Raw genomic sequence first — 25,055 nt, forward strand, 5'->3', positions numbered from 1 at the left:
GTGAGAACTTGGAAGGATATAAAACCTAGCTGAAGAAAGCATCTCTGGAAGCATTACATCAGAACCTTTCTTGATGCAGGCAAACCTAAGTAATATACCAAAAAATGATACCAGTAGAAAGCAAGAGCAGAATTGGTAAATATTTCAGAGATCAAAAGCCAAGCTAAAGATTGAGAGGTTAAATGTAGAATCTGCCTTGATTATGAAAATAATGAAAATTCTGATTCAAAATGTTCTAATAATGATCATAATGATCTTGATTTGTCTCAAATAAAGAAACAGACTTAATATAATGGATTTGAAGTCAGAAGACCTGAATTCAAATCCCAGCTTTTGCTTCTACTTCCTATCTATGGGGCTTAGGTCAAATGGTTAACCTTCGTGATTTTCAGCTTCTTTATCTGTTAAAATGAAAAACTTAACTTCCATTTCATCTCAAAAATTCTATGCAGATCATATAGTATGTCTTCACAATTCTTATTTACCTTTTAAATTATTCAGGAACATCCTGCTATACTTCCATTCTGTCTTGAGAATCTTTGCATTCCTCAGCCTCATTGAGTGTTGATTCATTTTTCCTTGTCTTGAAAAATTTATTCATGGATGCCTGAACTCTTTAAGCTAATCAGCAGGATATATTCTTTTCTGCTATTAATATTTTTCTGTTGCTTTGTCCTTAATGTTAAAACTCAATGACGGAGTTTTCTTCCTTCTGAGATCTTTGGGAATTTCATACTTTCCTCCTTATTTTCCAGTGTTGCCCACTTTCTGACTCTTTCCCATTTGATGGAGGTTTCCCTGGACTATAGACTTTAAACCTATTTAAGCTTCCTCTCATGCTGAGTAATTTGCATTTTATTATTGGCCTTAGTATCTACATCAAAGGAGGGATATCTGGAGGGATAATACTGTGTTCCCAACTGGATTTTCATCTCTTCTCTCAGAATTAAGTGGAGTGTTTCACAGCAACACACACCTATCCTGCTCCAGTTTTCTCTGTTCCTGTAATTAGGCTAAGTTCTTTTAAAACAAAGAGTTCTGTCATACTTTTGCCATCCAGAGCAAATTTCTGTCCTTTGATTTTCCTCAGTTCTGGGTAGAGGGAGAGATAGAGTTGTGTTCTCTTGCAAATCTGTAGGTTGGCTTGTAAATCCCTGCAAATAATGAGAGGAAGACTGTTGAGTGAGTGAGTGAGAGGTTAGGAATTAGCCTTCTCTGTTGTTAGTTCATTGCATTATAGTCTTTAAGGAGACAAGTAGCTTGGGTGTGATGATTTGCTAAGCCATAGTCAGGATTGCTTATCTGTCTTTGATGTCTACCTGACACTTACTTCTCACCTATGGTTCCAAGAAGCTATACCAATAGTCATATTCTGGTAAATTGTCTTGGCAGATGGGCTAAATCAGGTTGAGAGTAACTGACAGACCTCAAACCTATTAATGAGTTAGGACAGTATTTATCCCAAGAATGGGAAGGCTTCCCCTCAGCAGAATTGGTGGATAAGAACCATTTCCCAACAATAATAAAGGTGGCTGAAACAAGCATGTGGAACTCTTAGAACTTAGTCAGACAATGAAGACACAAAGGTCATCCACTACATCCTGGGACATTTTATCTTGACTTTTGTCTTGCCATTGGACTTCAATTTTGTTGGAAGACAGAGTGAGGCTAAGGACTTTGTACAACTGTGCCTCACTTAAATCCAATTCACCCATGAGTCAAGACATTACTCCATGATGTAATTGATCTTCTAAGAAAGCAAAGGACGAACAATCACAATAACAGCAACAATGACAACAGTCTCATTAGGGTTCTTGATGTCCTAAACTGTGGAGAGACATGAAATAGTTCTATCTCTTGTACATAATTCTTATTTTGGAGAGGTTTGAGAAATTGTGAAGTTTGAAGAAAAATGTCTTTCCCCCCATCTTTATTTGACCCAGAAGTCAGCTTTAAAAATCCCAAATATAACAGAGGAGAGTTAAATAGATTGGAGATACCTGATCTATACCTGGAGGCAAAGAGTGAGAATGCCTCATATATATACTAATTTAGGGCAGCACTAGCAAATAAGAGTTCATAAAAGATGTCATATATAATTTTATTAGGAATAATCTGTGTAGATTAGTTAGTGTGACTTAATAGACAGAGTTTAAACTTTGGAGTCAAGGAAACTTAGTTTTAAATCCTCAGCTTCCTGAAAGATTTCTTCATTTAGAAAGTCTTTTTTCCCTACAAACTATTCCCTTTTGGAACAAATATAAAATTTTACGTTTGGCTTTTATGGTCCTTCCCAACCCAGTCTCTTCCTACTTTTCCACTTTTTTTTTCTCACTTAAGAGAGGATAGTGAAGATATAGAGTGTGTCAGTGGAAGATAGAAGAGAAATGGAAGAGTACCTGCATGAGTAGAAAAATCAAGGAGAAAGAGAAAAACATTAATTTGTTTTTTATGTAGATGAAGATGAAGAGATTAAAGTAACATGTAAAAGGGGATTACTGCAAGATTTCTAGGAGAAGAGAAGTATAATTGAGGATGACAGTAGAGGAAGAGATGACCCTTGGCAATGACCTCTTCTTTTGAGCAAAAAAAGAAGGAGGAAATGAATAAATAGGTGATGAGGTTGAGAAATTTTGAGGAACTGCAGGAGCTGGCTTTGGATGATCTGTCAGGGAATTCCTCAAACTGGACATCCTAAAATCCTCCTGGAGAGTAATTCCTCCCATTCTGGTTTCTTTGACTGGAGGTCAATAAATCTAGAGGCGAAACTCCAGAGACCTTACCTCACTTTGCCTCATACACCACTCTCTCTTTCCTGCCCCCATCTTCTTTCTTCTTTTTCTTTCTGCTCCTTATATTTTCCTCTCCCCCCCCCCCCCGAGGCAATTGGGGTTAAGTGACTTGCCCAGGATCACACAGTTAGGAATTTTTAAGTGTCTGAGATCAGATTTGAAATCAGGTCCTCCTGATTTCAGGGCTGGTGCTTTATCCTCTGCGTCACCTAGCTGCCCCCATCCTTATTTCATTACAGGTCACTTATCAATATGTTTCCCTAGTTTAAGTTGGACATTTAGCTTTTATTTGGGTGTACATGCCTTGCAAGCATAGTTGAACCAGGAGATTTTTCCACTTTCCTTGTTATCTATATCCATACCCATGAATAATCACACATGAATAGTGAATATAAATAGAACTGCATCTTAAACAACAAAACATTTACTATATGAAATAGAGAAAAGGGAACATGTCAAATTGGCTTTTTTTGATGAGTATATCTTTAAATGAAGTCTGGTTAACTGGACTGCCCTATTTTTAAAACAATAGAGGCCACACCTTCCTTCCCATTAAATTTATGTAAGTAATAAGAATTTAAATTTAATTTATGTAATAAGAATTTAAATTTAACTTATGCAAGAATAGGAATTTAAATTTAAATTTGATTTATGTAATAAGAATTTAAATTTAAATTAAATTTATTTAATCTAGATGACTTGTATGTGTAGAGACTGGTGATTGGCAAGACTCTTTAAATATATTAGCACCTTTGATCTCTTTGACTAGTTCTCATGAGGCAGCACAAGTCTTTATATCTTCAATTATTACAATTGAGGAAAGGAACTCAAGAGAATTAAAAGGATCTATTTATCAGTACATAGCTAGAAAGTGACTCAAGCCCAAGTCCTCTAACTTCCGATCCAGTGCTCTTTTCATGACAACCCATCATCTCTGGAGGCAGTCAGAAATGACAGCTGGAAGTTTATTTAAGAATTCATTTCCAAGGGATCTCATGACTGCAAAAGCACTGGGATGCTTCAGAGCATCTGTAGAGTTCCATAGCTCTTTCAGTGACCATGAACCTGATTTAGTGCAGCCCCAAGGAGAAGCAGGATGGAGGGAAGACTGTGAGCCTGCGTTCAGGGTCAAACCGATTAAGTCACAGGTCAGTGTCCTCTCTCTTAGGACTTTTATCTGAATAACAGCTGTCCATGAAGCACGTGGTGCTTCTTGACATGAGTGTCATGTTATTCTCATTAAGCAGAGGAACGTATAACATTTATGTAAAGGTACGGGTGTGTGGGAAAATTCAACACATTTCGCAGGGGAATGAATATATACAAAGCCAGCTTTGAACCTGCAAGCCTAGCCTAGCCAACAAGCCACAGGTGAGAAAGTGTTAGTGAGAAGGGTGATGACAGTTCCCTAACCATTAATTCATTTATCCTCAGATACACTCAGGCAATTGTTTTGTATTTCCGGTGCCTGGTGTTTTTTTTTTTTTTTTTTTTTTTTTTTTCTACCTTCACTGGTGAGCTTCAGTAATGTCAGCCAGCGAACATCTCCTCACCTCCTCTCTCTAACCCTATCCTCTTCTTCCCTCCTCTCCCCTCCCCCCCCACGCCATCTTAAATGTCTCTTTCTAATGCATCCTGTCTATTTACTCCTCTGCCTTCCTTCACTTGCTTTACTTCTCTGTCTCTCTCCAAAACAATTCCTATCATAAAAGAGGGATGCAAAATGAAAATACCTGTAGAACCAATAGCCACTAATACAGCAAATGGGAAAGAAGTACTCTATTCAGCAACATTTGGGCTATTTACTTTTTCATTTCTTTCCAAATTACATGGGAAAGAGAAAAGTAGAGAAAGATATTTTCTTTTTGTGCTGTCTTAGAAATGGAGTTTAAATCCTGACAGGTCCTCTTACTAATGGTGGCAGAAACATAGGCTCAACTGGGATGTGTCCACTCAATATGTGTCTATGATTTTTTTGTCTTTGTTTTCCAGTAAAAATAAAATCTGGCTGGGGGGAAAATCAAATGTCTTTGGGAGGATGTGGCCAATGGTAGCACAGAAATTAGAAGTGATGGCAAGATGTAAGGCTGGAATGAACACAAATAGATATATTAATCATGGAAATTTTTTAAGAGGTCACATAGTGTCTCAGAATATTTTATTGATACCTTTTCCCTTTTCATATACCATTTTTACATCCTAATGAATCTCCCTTCTTCCTACCTGTCTTCTCTTGGAACAAAAAATATGGTTAAGAAAAATAAATTAACACATTTGAAATACCTAAAAATCTTTGCCATATTCTGCACTTTGGCTCCCTGCCAAAACAGAGCTTCACCATTAGTTGTTTGAAGTTACAAGTAGTCATTTCATTAATTAGAGTTATAAAGTCTTTCAGTGTTATTTTCCTTTATATTGCTGTGATCCCTAAATTATTTTCTAAGTTCTGCTCACTTTACCCTGCATCATTTTAAACAAATCTTCCTAAGGTTCTCTATTCTAGTTGATATTTCTTAGTAACATTCCATTCCATTCATATGCTTTCCTTGGTTATGTACATTCCCCAATTGTTGGGGATTTACTTCTAGTTCTGGGCTACTCTAAAAGTTCTTTAACAACCATTTTTTTTTTTTTTTTTTTTTTTTTTGTTATGTGGAGGTCTCTGTCAATGACTTTCTTGATTCAGCAAATTTCTTTCACTTTCTTTCACTCTTTCAATTCTTTGTAATTTAAGAATAATTTAAATTAAAATTTTTTTTAATAATTAAGAAAAAATACTTCCCCCCAAATTTTAAAGGTCTCAATACTAATTATTGGAACAAATATTAAATTTTGAGTCAGAAGAGATCTGGATTCATATCTCTGTCCCTTGCTAGATAGCTATGAACTTAGCTGAACATCAATTTCCTCATCTGTGAAATGGAGTCCACAATACCTAAAGTACTTACTTAATATTGCCTTTATGAAATCCCATGAATTAATGTGCATAAAGTAATGAATAAATATTAAAATGCTCTTTATATGTCAGTTATCATTGTTATTGGTAATAATTATTTCATCTTATTTTGAAGCTTTCCTTGAAAAATATAAATTGTGGGAGGTGGTGGTGGTGAGAAAAATATTCAAGGATTTCTAAATGTGCTAGATAAACAGGTCAGCATGTTTAGAAGGCAAGATTTCCCTTTTGGAACAGTCATTACACACAGAACTTGCAAAGGAAGGTCTTCTTCTCAGTACCCACTTGTCTTCTGTTCATGGCAGTGATGAGGAAAAACCAACAATCTCAATAATGTGCTAATAAACAAGTAATTGAGATTCCCCTCCATTGGCCCCTCCACTGGAGTGCCCATGAATGGGTAGTATATTTAAAGAATTACTATAGTCATTATATTTTATGAGCATGAGTCACTTTTCTGTTTTTACAGAAGCACTTCACTCTGCCCATCTCTTTGAGTACATTTCCATTTGGTGTGGTTTGGCTGCTTAGTGCAATGTGGCAGCTGGTTAGTTGAAACTATTTCACAAAAAGTCAGATTCCTTAGGGCCTGGCATACCTGGCATATAACCACATATATGGTTACAATTGCAAACATCTGTCCACCCACCCATGTAACAGTTGAGAGGTCATTTAAAAAAATTAAAAATAGTATGTCCTAGGAGAATGACAGTTCCCTTGTTTATTCATAAAAGTTTGCCATTAGGAAGAGCCTCTGGGAATACATACCCCAATTACTTTTTTTTAAAAGTTCCTTCAGTTATCCTTATGTATAGGCAGAGAAGTAAACAGACACCTACAAGGTATTGGGAAGGTCTTCTTGCCTGTTTAATCAATTAACAAATATTAAGTGTATAGTAGATACCAGGCATTGTGATATTTCCTACTCCTCACTAGGTGTTAGAATATGTTCTGTTTTCTCTAAAATTATACTGTTTGAGAGTAATTCTTTTATGTGACTTCTCTGGGCGATCCTGTTTGAAAATACAAACTCTATGGGTATGGGGGAGAATTAACACACTGTCACTAATTTCATGAATTAGTTCATGAAAATGTTTTCCTCTTTTAGAGGGGGAAACCTGGGACAACATTATGAGAATGTTGACTTATAATGAAAAGAGCTCTGGGCTTAGGGTCATAAGGCGTGGTAGGTGTCCTGTCTCTGATATTCACTCAGTGAATGAGCATGAGCAAATGACTTCCCCTTTAGGAGTTTCTTCATCTTCAGTTTTTTCATCTCTAAAATAAGTGTAATAGACTAGATTATTTCTAACGCCCATTGTGATATTCTCTGATTCTATTAAGACATTCATTCCTTTATTCAAGAAGTTTTTATTGAAAGCCTACTACAGACTACTTTTTGTGGATATTTGAAAATGAATAAGAATTGTCTCTGCTCTTGAACAGGCCATCATATAATAAAAGTAGGGCATTGGATTTGTGGAGAGAGGAAGGTAGCAAGATGACAGAGAAAGGGGAGGTAAGGGCATTTCAACCTGATTTCAATGGCTTCATGGTGCTTTTTCATTAAACTTTTTTTATAATATATAACAATGCAAAAATTAACACATGGTAAAGAAACAAAGGATATTAAGTCTGAGTTATTTTATTTTCAAATATTTTTGACTTTTAATTTTTAAAAAATGTACTCTGAGTACATCCTAATCTTCATAAACATGTACAAATAAGTAATTGTGACCCAATTAAATAGCATTAATTTGCAATATCCAAGAAAAAACTGATTTGCAAATCACTTCTAGTTACTGATAAGCTACATTGAAAAGCTGGTGATGATGATGATGATATGGTAGTGACAATAAATGCTTTGTTCTCATATGATTATTCCTTCTAATAAATGGAAAGTACTTTTATATTTTGTCTCATTCCCATAATGCTTTAGAGTTTGAAGTTGGTTAGGGATAAAGGAGTGGTTCCTCTTTGACTAGTAAGTTATCATAAAGCTATCTGTAATATGAGCTACTTAAGAGAGAACCTGCACTTTGTTAAAAGGAGTGTTGGAAAATCAACTTATACAAGTATTTATTTTGTGGTGTGACTTATAGCTTTTCCTACTACATTTGGCTAGTGCCAAAAAACTGTTTTTTGTCATATGCTATACACATAAATATTATATAATGGGAACAAGGTGTCAGCTGGAGGCATGTAGACGATGTCTGCTTTACTCCTACTTCTTGAGGTATGATGCTGTATTTTTACTAAGGCCTATTTATTTGATGAGGTTCTTCATCTCTTGATGAGTATGGCCAACTTCAGACTAATTTTATGCCTATATATAAATATATATGTATGTGTCTCTATAGATAAATGTACATCTACATGTATATATTTGTATATGTTTTAAAAACTATATTTATATATGCACACACACATATGTATGTGTGTGTGTGTTAACAAAGTTTCATCCATGCAATGTGTGTGTGTGTGTGTGTGTGTGTGTGTGTGTGTGCGTTTAAAGATTTCACTTTCAGGGAAATCATTATATTTTAATGGGAAGACAAAACACATACAGACTTTTCTCTTTATAAAGTATTTATTTAATTAAAAAATTTTTATTTACTATAAATAAATTGTATTAATTTACTGTTCTATTAATTGATTAAATTAATGACTTTTTTTTAATTAAAAGAGGCAAAAATATCCTGGGATCGCCTTGATAAACTGTTCCTCAGGGATCTTGGTTATAAAACTGAAGCACCTTTTCTCTTTCAGGGAAATCATTATGCTTTAATAAGATGATAAAAAAAAAAATGAGTGATTTAGCCTCTGGCATGATGTTCTAACATAGAGGTGTGTCTCTCTGTACAGAAAAAAATGTACTTCTCTTTTCAGTTGCCTCTGCTTAGGGCTCAGAGGTGGAGTTTCAACACTGCAATAATAAATGTTTAAAGAGAAAATGTTACTGTATCTCCCACCCTCCTAGATAACACAAAAAAACCCAGAAATCCAGAAGCAAACAAAACTCTCCAGTTTGGCTGACACTGCTTACCTAAATCACAGGCACTAAGACTGATTTTTCTTAAAGACCAAGGACTATCTGTTCCCAGAAATGAGTAAGGGAGTGGTTTTTAAAATTTTTTTTTAATTCTTTTTTAAAAAATGCTTCCATATCAACATCTTCTTTTAGTTAAAGATTAATTTGAGAGCAAAAGGAAAATCAAAACATGCTTGGGGTAGAAAGTGTGGAAAAGTAAATAGAGAATGGGCCTCAGACTCAAGATTCCTGTCTTTGACACATACTCATTGTGTGATCCTGGGTCAGTCATTTAGCCCCTTATTTCTCCAGGCAACTCTCTAAGGCTGTAAGTTGCAGAGAAGGTGTCTATTTGTATTAGTAGAAGTTCCTCAGTAGGAATTTTTACATGAAATTTCAAGTCCATTTCAAAGAAAGAGAAAGCACAACATTTGAAATAAGTATAAAGTTAAACAGTACTTTCTTTTAGGAGGGAATGCAGGAACAAATAGTCCACAAGGCAAATTCTCAATATGGGTTGTAGAAGCAATATGGTTTAAGGAAAGGATCTGGACTGGGGGTTAGGGGTTTACATACTAATTCTGATCCTTATTACCTTGTGGGAGCTCTCTCCAGGTCTTGGTTTCCTTATCTGTAAAATGAGAAGGTTTGAGCAAATGGTCTCTAACGTGTCTTTACCTAGTTTTAAATCCTCACCTATAGAGTGCCTACCTTCAGATCCTAGAAAAAACAAAAGTTCCTTATAAATATTCTATTAATATGTTGAAATATAACTGTATGCATTCTATAATATATATGCTTTTTGTATTTTTTTAATAAAATGAATATGATAGGCAGACTCTTATTTTCATGGTTCCCTCTGATGATGATGCCTATAAACATGTCTAGATTTCACTTAACCTATTTTACCTGTCCATCTGTTAATTTCCCAGCACAGCTGCTTCTGAAAACAAGTATTGTAAAACCCAGCCAGTATTTCATTTTAACAACACATGATTGACATCTAGTGTTGAAAAGGGGTAACTGTAAGACTTTCTTGAATCAAACAATACTTTAGGTAAATAACATTCCATTTTCTGTTTGTTCTGTTAATTATTCTATCCAACTTCATGTCATATGTAAATTTAATAAGAATGCTGTATAAATCTTTGGTTAAAAGGCTTAGGCCAAGAATAAAATTCTGGAGATTTCACTAGAGACTTCTTCCCAGATTGACAATAAACTATTGATAACTCCCTTTTAGGTGTGGTCATTGAACTATTTCAATCCATCTGTTATTATTTAACTAACACTTTTCAACCCTGTCCTCTAGTATATAACAAATCACTTTGTCAAATGCCTTAAGACCAGATAGTCTGTGATTATAATATCCCTTTAACGTATCAAAATAAAAAAAAAGAAAGAAAATGAAATTAGAGTGATCTTTTCCTGATAAGGTTGTAATATTCTGTATTTTAGGCAGGAATTGAAGTCAAACCAACCTGCAGTTTAAAGAATATGTCTTCTTCTTTGTTTTGAAATTGGAATATTGGTTCATTTTACTGGAAGAAAAACCATTTTTATGGATGTTATGTGACAGCTAGAGAATTTCTATATAGAAAATGTAAATAAAAGAGATATTTGAATTAAAGAGTTCTAACTACAAAAAGCCTCAACTTATATTTATGTATATGTGAGAAAATGGACATCTGAAAGGCTGTGTAAAGTAGCAGCCTTCTTATATATATTGCAAATAAGTTTGCAAAACTAACTACAAGCTAAGTAAACTCTGTCTTTGTTCCACTCACCAATTACAATATCTAAAACTCCTACAACACAGATTTAGAAGCATGGACAAGTGATATCACCTTTTCCCCTCATTACCTAAAATTCCATAAAGTTGGCATTTCTCAAATTATTCTAATTTAAAAAAATATCAGCGATTGCTTCAACAATTTCTTTTAAAAATCACTTGATGTGCTTAACTTTTCAGATCATCAGTGAACTCATTGAGAGAATCTAGGTGCTTTACTAATATCTTTTTACCTATCTGGGGCTTGGAATTCTATTGTTAACCATGGGAATTTAAGAAGTCACACAGAGGGATTGGACTTGGTATATCATGAGACACAATGTGGTTATTATTTGGAATCAGAAGACCTACATTTTAAACCTGACTTTAACCTTACTAGTTGTATGATCAAATTCCTTAGTCTCCCACTTGCCTCATTTTGAACTTCAGTTTATTCAGTCAGATGAGGATGATAAAAGCTGGAAGTGATGGCTCCTTGGTTTGGCTGTGCATTAAACACTAAATAACCTTCCTTTATCAGGAAGTCTTTCTGGTTACCAAATCTTAGCAGATAGGAGTCAAGTAACTAGCTGATGGCCCAAAAGAGCTGAAAGGAACCATTGGGAACACTGGCAATAATAAGGGTAGCAAAGATACATTATCCATCAGAGAGCAGTGGACATTGTAGCATTTTAGATGTGAATTACTTTGGCAATAACTATTCCTGGACACATAGGTTCCTTACTTATGTGCTTTTAATATTTGTGCCTTGACCACATATTTGAACAACATGCAAGTTACCTTACCATATTTTTTTCTGCCTGAGTTCCCTCATCAATGGTGATTTAGTAACCTGTATGAAAGTATACCTTATGTGAACTTGGAGGATTTTCCTATTTTTTTTTTTTGCTAAATTTATCTTTTCTTTCAAATTGATATGCTCTCTGATTGTTGACAAAAATGAATATGTTATGAGAGCTCATGAGCTGTGGTTTTGAATAGGTGTTGGTATATGAGGTTTTATAAACTGAGGGTTCCTTTTGGTACCTCAAGTGCTATAGCTGGCAAAAAAAGAGAGCCCTACAGAACTAACTGCTATGCTCTCTCATCAGCTCAGTCTCCAATTATTTCCTTTGTCACTTCCCCAGATGTATTGTACCTAAATTACTTGTACTCTGAGATTATTTTTGTGAGCTCAAATTATTTACTATTTTTCTCCCTTCTTTAAGCAGCACTTGTATTGTAGCAGGTTTAGCCAATAATATCATTTTAGCCAGTAAGAGAACTGGACAATTTACAATGAAGGCAGAGGGACATTTAAGATGAGCAAACCAGATGGTTTTAATTTAAGCTCTATGTCTAGTAGGATGTGTTCTTTTTAAAAAAAAAAAAAGGAACTAAAGAAGGTAAAACCTCAGAATTTGGATACCTAAAATGATAAACTTGTGGTTAAAATATGATTATTGTCTTTAACTTTGTAAATGATCATGAAGATGAAATTTTGACAAGATGATTTGGGGGGTGGGGTGAAATAAACAAAATTGTTCAACTTCTCTCTGGATAGAAGGAAAAAAAAATGTTGCTCCCAATTTTGTGAAAAAAAAAAAAAAAAGGTCTCAGACAATAATAACATTTCAAAAGTGTATATAAATCCTAAACAAAGGACATTTTTCAATTTAATTGTTTGGAAGTTTTCAGCAAGTCTCAAATTGCTCTAGGAAGGTTTTTTTTTTTTTCAAATTGAAACAAAAGTTCAAATTAAGTTTATGAAATGAAGGATTCTTTGCTAAATCTTTGTGATTTTCCAAAGCAGGTCAACAGTGTCTAATCCTTGCTGCTAAGAAGAGTGACCTAATTGACTGAGAAAAATAGGCAGAACCTAATCATTACTGAGGAAATTGTGTCTGCAATAATCAATCTTCAGTTTTGACAGCAAATTCTTGTATAAGGCTACAGGCTCTTTGCCAGCTCTTCTACCCTATGTTTTACCTTCAGAATGGAACTAAAAATTCTCTGAAGGAGTAAATTTCATTGAAATTAACCAGGCAAAAAAAATTCTGCAACTACAATCTAATCAGTGTGCAGAATATCACTTTATGCTAAAATCTGAAGTTTAAAAGGTTCCAACTTACATAAATTAAGAAAGAAGTGAAGTATTGAATATCATAATGTAAATAAAAACACTCTTGGGTTATGTCTCTTTAGAAATGTCTTATTTCAGGGCTATTTCAAGTGCCAGAAAAATGAAGATCATTTGAATGGGCCAGGACCTGAGCCAGGAATGGGCAGACAAAGGAGAAGCAAACAAAACCAGTAACTTCAGCCCCTGGTTCAGGACTCTAACTTGAACCCAAGTCATTTCTCCCAAATCCTGACTTTTAGATAAGGAAAGAGAAACTTTTAACACAGTTTCTCAATTGGTCCTTGGAATCCCAAGTCCTAAATGGTTATCACAATAAGTTCCCATTGGCTATCCAGAGTTGTTTGGGGAATGGACAATTGAAACTTTTCTATAGGTTCCTCTCTCTTCCACCATATAGCATTTCCAGAAACTGTAGGATGCATAACATGAATGATACCAATTAGCAGTGTGAATGACAGCTGTGCTGTAAAACAGAATCTTTGCTTACTCATGGAGATAATGAATATAGAACTTGGAAAAGATGATTGAGGGCAAATAACATGATACATGATACATTTTTCCTGATGTAGACAAAGCATGAATGATATAAATAGAAGAGTGGAAAATAACTCAAGTATTCTTCTGATGTGAATTTTCTACATTTTGAAAATTTGGCTAGAGTGAGTTTTCTAGATCTGAATTGTCAATATACAAGGTAAATATTTCAACCAAATACCTAATTCTACCCTAAGTTTGAGAGTCCATGTGAAACTTTTGTACAAATTGTTTTCATTGAGATTTTATGGAAGAAAATTCCTTTCATTCTGTGAAATTTATTTGACATGAAAAGGAAAAAGTTGATATTTATGAAAATTAATCTTTTTTTCTGCTTATTTGTATCTTTTGGTTTTATATCATCATTATTTCCCAATATGCTTGCTATGTTGATATCTGAGGAACTGAATTTCTTTAGGCCAAAGAGTTCACCAGTGCTTTCTTGGCTGTTGATGCTTTTAGCTAGATCACTTATTTGGACAATTTTTGTGGTAGGCTTTTTTGGTGGAATCCAATCTACACTCACAGAATCAGAGGTCAGAGTTGAAAGGGACTTCAGAGTCCTTTAAGGCTAATCCACATATGAACAGCAACAATAACAAGAGGCCCCTTTACAATAACCTATTGATAATCTGTACTGAATGTTTATTTTTATAAAATACTGACTCTCTCTATGTAGTATATGTGGAGTATAAAGACATATACATACATACACACACACATATACACACACATTGGTTACTGAAAGAGGAAGGACTAATACATTTGTATAAGGAAAATGGAAAAAAAAATCATTTTGAGCAGAAACAATCTCTTGGATCACATGTTGAGAAGAGACAGACTGAGAACCAGATAGAGAATTGCCTTTACAAGAATATACTTAGAGGATTCATTTGAAAGCAAAGGTACAATGGTTGCCAGGTATTATGAGTCATCAGCTCATTTGCACATAATGATTTTTAGAGTTTTAAAAGTTAGAATTAACAAATTTGGAAATTAAATAATGGGAGATTATGTGATTGTAGGTTTCATATCTGATAAGTAGGTAGATTTATTGCATTTTATCTCATAAGATGAGTCACTGGCCAGGAACTTCTGATTTCAGGCATTAGAAAGCATAAGAATCCAGAGAAGATACAATGGGAGACAAAATAAATAGGAGCATAGAAATCATAACAAGACAAGAAGGCATTGAAGCTTCCAATTGAGTTAACTGACTCTTCAGATGCTTTGCTAAGCATTTTATTACTGGAACAAAGACATAGCTTTATTGATTGACTATAGAGAGACTGAAGCAGCTGTTGAAAGCTCATTGGAAGAGAGGCAAATTCTAACTTGTAATGATTTATCAGGGATTATTGCTTTTGAGAGCCACTTAAAATCTGGGAGCAAGGAAAACTCTCAGAAATCCCTGTGTTGTCCTTTATTGCCTTTTCTGGTTTGAAAGGGAGAAAAATGATCTTTGCATTGTTTGATTTTTCAATAACTCTTGAATGCCCCTTCTCTTTTCTGGCATTGCTATCATTTTCATCACCTCACACCTGAACCATTCCAAAAATCTGCTAATAGATCTGCCTGCCTCCGATCTTTCCCCACTTCACTTCATCTCCATTCAATTACAAAGTTATTTTCCTAAAACACAAATCTGATCATATCATACCCCAATCCCCCTCAATAAATTGCTCCAGGATCAAATACAAAATCTTCTGCATGGTATTCAAAGACCTTCATCACTTTGCTCCCTCCTACTTGCTTATCTTACCCTTCCCAATGTGCTCTTCATTCCAGTGACTTCTCTTGTCTGTCCCCAGACCTGGAGGGTTCTTTTCCTCCACTACTCCTGCTGACCATAACTTCCTATAGTTATAGTTATAGAATACTTCCTGGCTTCCTATAACTACCAACTAAAATCTCATCTTTTACAGAAAGACCTTTCTTAATTTCTCTTCTAGTTCTTTTCCTGGTTAATTATTTCCTATTTATCCTGGATATATATTGCTTTGTATATATTTCATGTTGTTTCCTTTATTAAATTGTAAGCTATTTGAGGGCAGGAGTTGTTTTTTGACTCCTTCCATTACTGCATTTAGCCACTGGATCAGTTCCAAATCTACCTAATTGTACTATCATCTAACCAACTTAAATCCAGAGTTGTAGAAAGAAATGGCCAATCACTCCAGTATTTTTGCCAAGAAAACCCCAAATGGGGTCATGAGAAGTCAGACACAATTAAAAAATGAATCATTCAAATATCACCGATAGTGACTCAGCAATATTACCAGTTATCCTGACCTTACGGTATAATACATCTAGGTCTGGAACTGATAGGAGGTAGTAGATCCTTTCTTGCTATCTCCTGATCTGGATAACAACTTTTTGAAAATGACATTTGTCATTTTCAATACAAAATCCTTCTTGGCAGAGAAAGTAAAAGCAAAAAAATAAAACTAGCACCTCTTCTCTTTGTTGTCTGTTATTACACTTCCTCCATTCTCCAAATATCTCTTCGTTAATCCTTCTCCCATCCCCATTCTAATAGTTTTATAAAAAATCATTTTTGTTATCTTTAACTTTCTTTGTCAGCCTCAGTTCATTCTCAGCTTTAGCCTTCCTGATAATAGTTTTATAAGACACTGTAATATTTTTTATTCATCCTCAACTACTGTGCTTGTATCCATATTCTGTACAATCTTTGAGCATTCCAAATTTATCTACAAGTTCCCTATGCATCTACACTGGTGTCTTTAGAATACTACTCTTTTTCTTCATCTAGATTGTTTCTTTTTGTGTCTTCATAATTTTATTCTTGAGAGCTTCCCCTTCCTTCTTAGGAATTTCACTTGGGGAATGGGATTGGAAATGGGACTCTACTTATCATTTTTCTGATTCCATTATATATGTTTTTCTAAAACATAGGGTACATGTCAGTCTGCCTTCCTTAATTTTCTCTATCACAAATTCTAAGATGGAGTTGTCACTTTCTTACAGAATTGACATAATTTTTACTCTAGCAACCAATTCCTCCTTGTGGTAATTATCAGATCAAAGATAGTTCTGTGAATTTATTACTTCACATTTTGAAGGATGACATTTATCATTAAGGCAATAAAAAAAACTGATCTGATTTTGACAGAGAGAGAATATCAGTAGATATCTTCAAAATTGATTTCCTACATTATCACTCAAGCCAGGCTTGTGTTGTCTCCTATCCATCCTTGAATTATTTTAGAAGAGATTTTCCACATAAATAACATATATGTAAATATATATATATGTGTGTGTGTATATATATATATATATGATACACACATACATAAACGTATACACACATATATATAAATATACAGTATAAAGGAGTTTGCAAGCTTGAGTTATATTAGCTATAAGTATAAAGAACAATCAATCTTGATTCCTTAGTTTACTTTTTGCTCTGGCTCAGAATAATTTGCATTCTAATTTAGGACAGAGAGAACTTTGTAAAAAAAAATCTAACCATAAGATAGTTATTTGTAAGAGAGTTTGGATCTACTTCCAGAGATAGGGGTAGAAGAGAAAAGATTTCATTTTATCCTCTGGGTACCCTGTGTGGCTTTTGTTAGTCAGGTGTGGTAAATGTGAAGAAAGAGATATGTCAGCTTTTATGAGAGAGAGGTTTGAGGGGCTTACTGTTGCAGATTGGAACTAAAGTTCTATAGGGAAAAACCTAAAGAGATGAATGTAAAAGCAAGAAGCTTTACCTAAAGCCATCTGGGATCTGAACAGAAATCTCTAATCGTTGCCAATTGAGTAGTGCCCAATTGGTTGAGACTACATGCACCTTGGAGCCAAAGTGGTAGAGAAAAGGCAGGGTCTCACCTGAGCTCTCCCCCAAATCCCTCCATATAACTTTAAATAATGATACATAACGAATTCTGGAGCCACGGAACCTACAAAAGAACAGGGTGAAACAATTTTCCAGCCCAACAACTTAAAAGAGTGGCAGAAAAAGTCTAGAGTAAGAGTGGAGCCAGTCCAGTGTATCCCCACCCCAGAAAATCCTCATAAGCAAGCCTTAGGGGTAACTGAATCAGTGACCACAGACCTTTCAACCCAGAGATACTATAGGAGATAAGAAAACTATTTAGAAGAATATTAAAGGCTCCCTTTGCTGGCACCGGCACCATTGACCCTGTTGTATTGCCATACTTGGATCTGGATCTCAGTCTTCTGTTTTCCTGGCAGGCGGATGGTATCATGGATAGAATTCTGGACTTAAAGTTCATAAGGCCTGAACTAATGGTTGCAGTGAGAATTGAAAGGAAGAGACAGTTTTGAGAGAAAATGTGGAGGTATAAACAGGATTTGACAACTAAGTGTAGGGGGTGAGGGAAAGAAAACTGCCAAGTCTGTTCTTAATGGATATTTACTATATGAAATATCAGACATTTTTAAGTAGCCTTTGACTGTGACTTCATTTATCCAAAAAGATCTTCTAAAACCATTTGTGAAAAACAATTCTATTATTTATAGCCCATGTCTATTCAGGCAAAGCATAAATGTTAAAATAAATATATCTCCTTTACCCCAGTTATCTCTATAATTGGAGAATTCTTTATTTATTTTAAGGTATCTAGGTAGTCTCTAATTATATTGTGTATAGACAAAAGAGATTCGGAAATGTGACATATGCTAATGGGATCTAAGGCTGTGTCCACATTACACAAAATGAAGAGCTAAAAAATATTCAGTAAAGGGTGCCCATCTGATAGTTCAGACCTTCCTCAAAGTGGATTGGCTATATAGTTGACCAAATTAAATAGACAATTACCAATTTTCCTGCTTCCTTTGTGCCATGTAGATACAGCCTTTGACCATGTTGACATATGTATTCTATTTGTATGCATGTCTAAGCCCATGTCTTCATGCACAAAGTGAACTAGAGTGAATGAGACACAGTCTAATTCAATTATGTATGCATCCTCTGCTGGCGTTCCTCCAGTGAAGTGTTTCTATTTCTTTGCAATTTTAGCCAAAGACATTGTAAACTCCCAGGAAAAAGAGTTGTTTTTTTTTTTGTTTTTTTTTTTTTTTTAAGGACTGACAGGTCAGTCTTATAACAGCCTCTTTTTTAAAAGGTTGCAATGTGAATAGAGGCTGCAGTTGCACATAATTAATGCTCCATTAAGCTATTTAGAACAATCAGAGAACACTGACTTCTCATACGGTTGTGATATGCTAATTACAAGTATATTCTTAACACAGTTAAAAATCTTATCAAATGTGTCATGACTCATGTTTAAAGTAGCATTTGGAAAACGGTGCCCTTAGGGTAGAGGCTGTCTGATTTGTTTACAGTTTTACTATTGGGTACAGAACCTATAAAATGCATTTTTAAAACCCACCACATATGGCTATGAAACCACATGTATTTCTTGTGATAAATAATAGATTTTATGTATTTTATAGGTTTGACAATTGACAGCAATAACTGTAAACAACTGATGTAACCTCTATTAGTTAGAGAAAGGGGTAGTAAAATGTTGCCCAGGGGACTGGAAAGTAACTTTAAATGATGATATCCAGCTTTGGGAATTATTTCACAATTAAGGTAACTTCTATCAAGAGGGCAATAATTTCCAGCTGTTGCCTGAAACAGTTACTATATATTCTATGGATTTTAAAAAAGTCAATAATGGAAGTAAATTTATTTGATTTGTTCTAGTTTATTTCTGAATTTAGCATCGGGTTTTTATGAACTGATTTTTTTTAAGGGAGTAGAGCAGGCAATAAATGCTATTTAATGAAAAAGAACAGGGAATTTAAAACTATATTATTACATTCTAAATATAAATAAACATATTGAAAGAATTAGATTTTTTGATAATTAAAACAACAAATTATATAGGAAGCATCAAAATTATGTGGTAGAGTGGAAAGAATAATGAACTTGTAGTAAAATCATTTTTGATTTTTAGACTAATCACTTCTCTGAGGCTCATTTTCTTCATCTGTAAAATAATTGGATAACTTTTAAAGTCTCTTCCAGTTCTAAATCTAGGATCTCATAAATACAAATAATCCAAAGAGTAAAATAAACATACAGAGTAGTCAATAAAATTCAGCATGTTACCAACAATGGCCTATGGGAAAAGTAACTCATTATCAAAGGCATATTATGACAATACAAGCTCAGTCAAGAATTGTAAATCAGAGAGACAATAGATAGATGACACTAGTGGTACAGTGATTATCCCAATCTGGTTAAAGAACCAGAGGAAGCTCTCTATCAGGTTTGGTAAGTCTTTTTTGGAAAACATATGGAAAGACAAAGATAAAAATCACATAGTATGAGAAGACATGGACTGTGCTTTGCAAGGATATAAGGAGTATTCTTCCACATGAAACAATGATTTTATCAAAATCTTATTTGTAATTAATACTTGTACTACTTCATTTTGTTTTACAAAAATTTTATCTTTTGGTCAATTAACAAATATTAATTTTCTTTCCTCCCCCATTAGAAAAATAGAATTAATTGCTGTAATAAATATGTTAAGAAAAAAAAATTCCTGTATTAATCATGTTCAAAAATATGTGTCTCTTTCTACATTTTGAGTCTATCACTTTGAAGTGATAGGAGGTGGGAATTCTTTACCATCAGTTCTCTGGAATAATGATTAGTGATTATATTAATAAGAGTTTTTAAGTTTTTAGAGTTGTTTGTCTTTACATCATTGTTGTAATGATATAAATTGTTCTTTTGATTATGTTCACTTCACTCTGAATTAGTTCATACAGGTCTTGTCAGTTTTTCTCTGAAACTGTTCTCTTTGTCATTTCCTATGGCATAGTATGGCCAGATTAGTGGTGCGATGTATAGAATATTGGGGCTTGAAGTCAGGAAGATGAGTTCAAATTCAGCCTTAGACATTTCCTAACTGTGTGACCCTGAGCAAGTCACTTAACCCTGTTGCTTCAGTTTCCTCATCAATAAAATGAGCTGGAGAAAAACATAGCAAATCATGCCAGTATTTTTGACAAGAAAATCCCAAATAAGGAACCGAAATGGTTGGACATGATTGTACAACTGCAACAAAATGGCACTATAGTATTCCATAGAATTCATATATAATATTTTGTCACTTTGTTTACAATATCATACCTGTCTCATTAATGACTATTTATTGAAAAAATTGTAAGATTTTTAAAAAGTAAAATATCTTTCAACATGCAAACTGAATTAAAAAATTATTTAAGTTGGCTTTTCATGTCAAAATAGACTTTTGCCTTAAAAATTCAGAAAACAAAGTCAGAATAATTTTAGTTTGATCTTTCTGGAAAATTTCATTAATCTTTTTATCTTTATTATTATTATTATTATTATTTGTGTATGATAGAAACAACTAATCTCAATGAAAAAAAATAGAGTAACAATGCCACTGAATACATATGAGGCATAGAAGTTCAAGAACATTTCTGACCCAGCAGATACAAGAAAGATGCTAGAAGTTTCACTGAATGAGAACAACCATCTGGGTTCTACATTCCCAAGAGCGTGAAGAAATAGTCTCAGATGGCAAAAGAAGTACTGCGCAATGATTTTTTTTTTTTTTAAATTAAAGCAGGTCATTTCTCTCTGTCTAATTTTGGCCTAGTGGTGGAATTATACCTAACCTGAGGCAATAAAGCACTATTAATTTTACAGCTCTGACTCATATAACTGTCATTGAAATGAAGAAAAATAAAAATGTACAAATTAAGAGTGACGTTCACTGAATTCAAATGCAAAATATTTCTATTCTTTAACTCTAGAAATTTGAACTAGTGTTTACCTAAACATTTTCACAGATAACTTTACTATTGGAAACTTCTTTCTTTCTTCCTTTTTCTCTGTCTTAGTCTCTTCTGTTCTGCTTTCTTTGACTCTTTCCTTTTCCTTTTCTTCCTCCCTGTTTCCCTTTCTTTCTCTTTCTTCTTCCTGTTACCCCCTTGCCTCCCCCACAATTCTCTCTTTCTCCTTCTTTGCTTTCCTGTAGGTAGGTCAACATGGTCAACATTACTAATGTTCCACTAAAAGCAAATTTATATCCTGACCAATCTGGGATATGAAGAAAATAAAGTTTTTTTTTTTTTTTTGGCCCTTCAAATTTTGGAAGTCTTAACAGGGAGAAGAAAAAAACACACCTCATTTTTAAAAAGCACACACATCAAATTACCTTCATTTTTTTTTTCATTCCTTTCAGCTTTGAGGAATTGAAGATTAAAGAAATGGGATACACATTTAAGAATTTATTTTCCACAGGCGTGCCTTATATGACAGACTGTGTCCCTGGAACACCTTGGCCTCTGCTGTTGGAGCTATGGGTGTGGTGACTATTTCCTGGCACAAAGAAAGATTTCAAGAAAGCATTGGCTCTTTCTGGGCTCAGACAGGTTCCTGACCCCTGCCTGCTCACAAGTGACAGAGTATCTGTGTGTGTGTGTGTGTGTGTGTGTGTGTGTGTGTGTGTGTGTGTGCATGCAAGGGCACATAAGTCCTGTGAGGGTCTGAGGGGAAAAGTACTTACAATATTTTTATTGTGCGACTGTCCTTAAAATATAAACGAATACATTGCCTGAGGGTCCGTACATTTGAATTATAGAGTGTCTTGAATTTTGGCATCTGGTTTGATGATCATCATTTTAAAAATATAGCCTTTCATGGGCCTGTGACCCCAAATGCTAGGGTACAACAAATACTGGTAACTTACAACTCTTCTAAGCAGCTATAGTAACATACCATGTAGGAAGAAAAAAAAAGATTAAAATGACATACTTGGGACAGTTTAAAGTAATTTAATCTACAGATGGAAGCTGAATGTCAGTTATATTTATCAACCACATGTTAACATAGGATTGTAGAATTACAAATGGAGGGAAAATTGGAAAGCTAGTCCAACTTCATTTTAAACATGAGGAAACTGAGGCTCATAGATAACTAAAGTTACAGAGGTTGTCATAATCACAATCATAAATCTAGAGTTGGAAACTACCTTATAGGTTATTTAGTTGATCCTCATTTTACACGTATGGGCCAGAGGGGTAATGTGATTTACCTAAGGTCATGCAAATAATAAACGGGAGAACTAAGTCCCAAACATATATCCTCTGATTTCTGATCCAGCATTCTTTGCACTATATCTTCAGGCTTCCCACTCTGTTGCTTCATTTAACCCTGTCCTGTAAATCTAAGTTTTATGTCCAAATCTTAAAACTCCATTTTCTCTAACAAGGATCTTTGGATTAAGTCAATGAGTGATGTTTTCTCAACCTTATCTGATTTAAAAATGTAACTGACCCCATCTGTTCTCCATTATCTTGGTCTTCGCCATTGTTTGTGCACAATGCAAAAAAATACCAGTCTATTTATTTCTTCTTCAGTAAGAATTATTTTATTGATGGTTTCACCTGTTGTTTAGTTACTTATTGTCTTTCATTCTCAAGAGGGCCAAAGTGACTTCACTATGTTGAAATCAAGGTACAGTGTATCTGAATGTGACTAGTCAGACCAACATGAGCTCAGAAGGCTCTATCACAGGTAGGGCACAAAGAGCCAATATGAACATTTGGTTTGGAGATGCCTCTAAACTTGAGCATCTGGTATTTATTTTGAACTATTTCGATTTTACTTTATCACAGCATCTTCTTTGATGAGGGTCTGTCATGCTGGATGGTCCTTTGCCAGTATTTCCCATGTCATGCAATCCATTCTAAAGTTTTTCAGAAAGAACTTGGAGAGTCGTTGTATCTCTTTTTCTACCACCATGTGACTTGCCTTGTGTGAGTTCTTTCTGAAATTGTCTTTGTGGACAATGTATTCGAGTTGCACTCTCTACAGTAGAGCTTAAATGTTTGGCAGTTTAGCTTGGGAAAAGATATGGGTGTTGGTACCTTATCTAGCCAGGTGGATTTCAGAATCCTAAGACAATTTAAGTGAAAGTGATTCAGTTTTCTGGCATGGCTTTGGTACTGTCCAGATTTCATAGCCATACAAAGAAGTCAGCACAATAGCTCCATAGACCTTCAGTTTGTTAGGCAGTCTAATAGCTCCTATACTTTTCTTTGGAACCTCCCAAACACTGAGCTAGCTCTAGCTAGCTCATGCATCTCATGATCCCTGTGGATATCCCTGGAAAATATATTGCCTGAGTAAGGAAACTCATTCTGTTTATCTATCTATAGCTATATAGATATATAACTATATCCTGGCTTCTCAAACTATGGGCCACAACCTCATACAGGATCTTGTAATTGAATGTAGGGGTTATGGAATTATAATTATCAATAAATGTTTGATTTGTATGTCTATTTTATATATCTATATATTTGGGTCATATAAAAATTTCTCTGGTAAAAAGGGGTTTTGAGTAGAGAGTTTACGATGCCTTGGTCTATATCAGATGGGGGCTGGCAGGGGGTAGATTTTGCTAACTACCACCACTTTTTGAGGTATCATCAGGGAATGAAGCATAAGTGCCTTTTTTTTGATGATAATTTCCAGATGCATCCTTCTTGACTTAATTTTTTTTTTTAAATTGAGCCTGGAAATAGGTAAGGAGAATAAAATTAAAGGGGGCCTTCAGTAAAATGAATGTTATGAGCAAGCAAGTATATATGAGAGAACATTTTAGGAAGCAACACTCTGCACCGAAACTTTGACTAGACTGTTTATTGTCAATGTCCTGAGATGTAAAATTGAAGTATCTTCTGTTTACTGGTTAACTTTTGCCTCATCTCTTTCCCTCAGCCAAAATGATTCATGGTGTCACTCACATGTCCACATCTTCTGGAATAATACTCTTTTCCTAGGAATGAAGTTGTAGTTTTCTCCAACCATGACTTCCTACCACGGGGACATCCTTTCCAAATCTGTGCTTTTCCACAGAATTTTCTTCTGGGTATATTCTGACATTGTGCAACTCTCAGACTCACTCTCAATCTAGTGTTTAGTACTGGAACCTTTTTGCAATGCTAGCTAAATGTCTCCAAAGGAGTCTTCCAGATCCAGGAAAAGTATTTCTTACCATCTCTTTCAAGAACTCTGCTCCAAGATACTCTTGAAGAGGATAAAACCAAAGCCTTCTTTAAAATATATCCTTTCCCGCCCCCCTCCCCACAAAGTTTTATAGAAAAGGAATAATATAAACCAGCTCCTCCCAGAGGTAGCTAAGTGGCACAGGAGATAAAGTACTGGGTCTGCAGTCTGGAACACAGACACTGAACTAGTTATCTAATACTGGCAAGTCACTTTTTCTCATGTTCTTCAAATGTAAAATGTGCATCATAATAGAACCTAGCTCCCAGACTTGTTATTGGAATCAAATGAAATAATAATTGTAAGGCATTTAGCATATTTCCTGGCAATAGCAAGTGCTATGTACTATTTTTGTTGATTACTTCTATCCCTCTCTGCAGTGAGAGTCAGAAGTCAAAAGACATTTTGCAGGACATACAATTTTTACAATATATGACCTTGAGAGATGGAGACATAGCTTTTAAAAAAAATCTGTATATTACATTACCATATGTGATCTAAGTGAGCTCATATTCATGCCTTTTTGGTCATGATCAAATATGGCTCCTTCAGTTTAATTTTGGAGAAAAGTAAGTAAGTGTGACTATTCTCTATTTATGAGGACCTGTTTTTAAATTATCATTGGGCCATATTTTTGAGATTATGGCATGCAAAAATTTTTAGTTTAGAGGTTTTTGTGAAAGAAAATTATTAACTTTGTGTGTTTTTCCATTGTCATTTAAATGTCAAAGGACCCGGTTGATCTTGGATGAAATTGTGAAGCAGATAAATTTGT

The sequence above is a fragment of the Antechinus flavipes genome, chromosome 1 (genome assembly GCF_016432865.1).
Source record: "Antechinus flavipes isolate AdamAnt ecotype Samford, QLD, Australia chromosome 1, AdamAnt_v2, whole genome shotgun sequence".
NCBI classification, from domain to species: domain Eukaryota; kingdom Metazoa; phylum Chordata; class Mammalia; order Dasyuromorphia; family Dasyuridae; genus Antechinus; species Antechinus flavipes.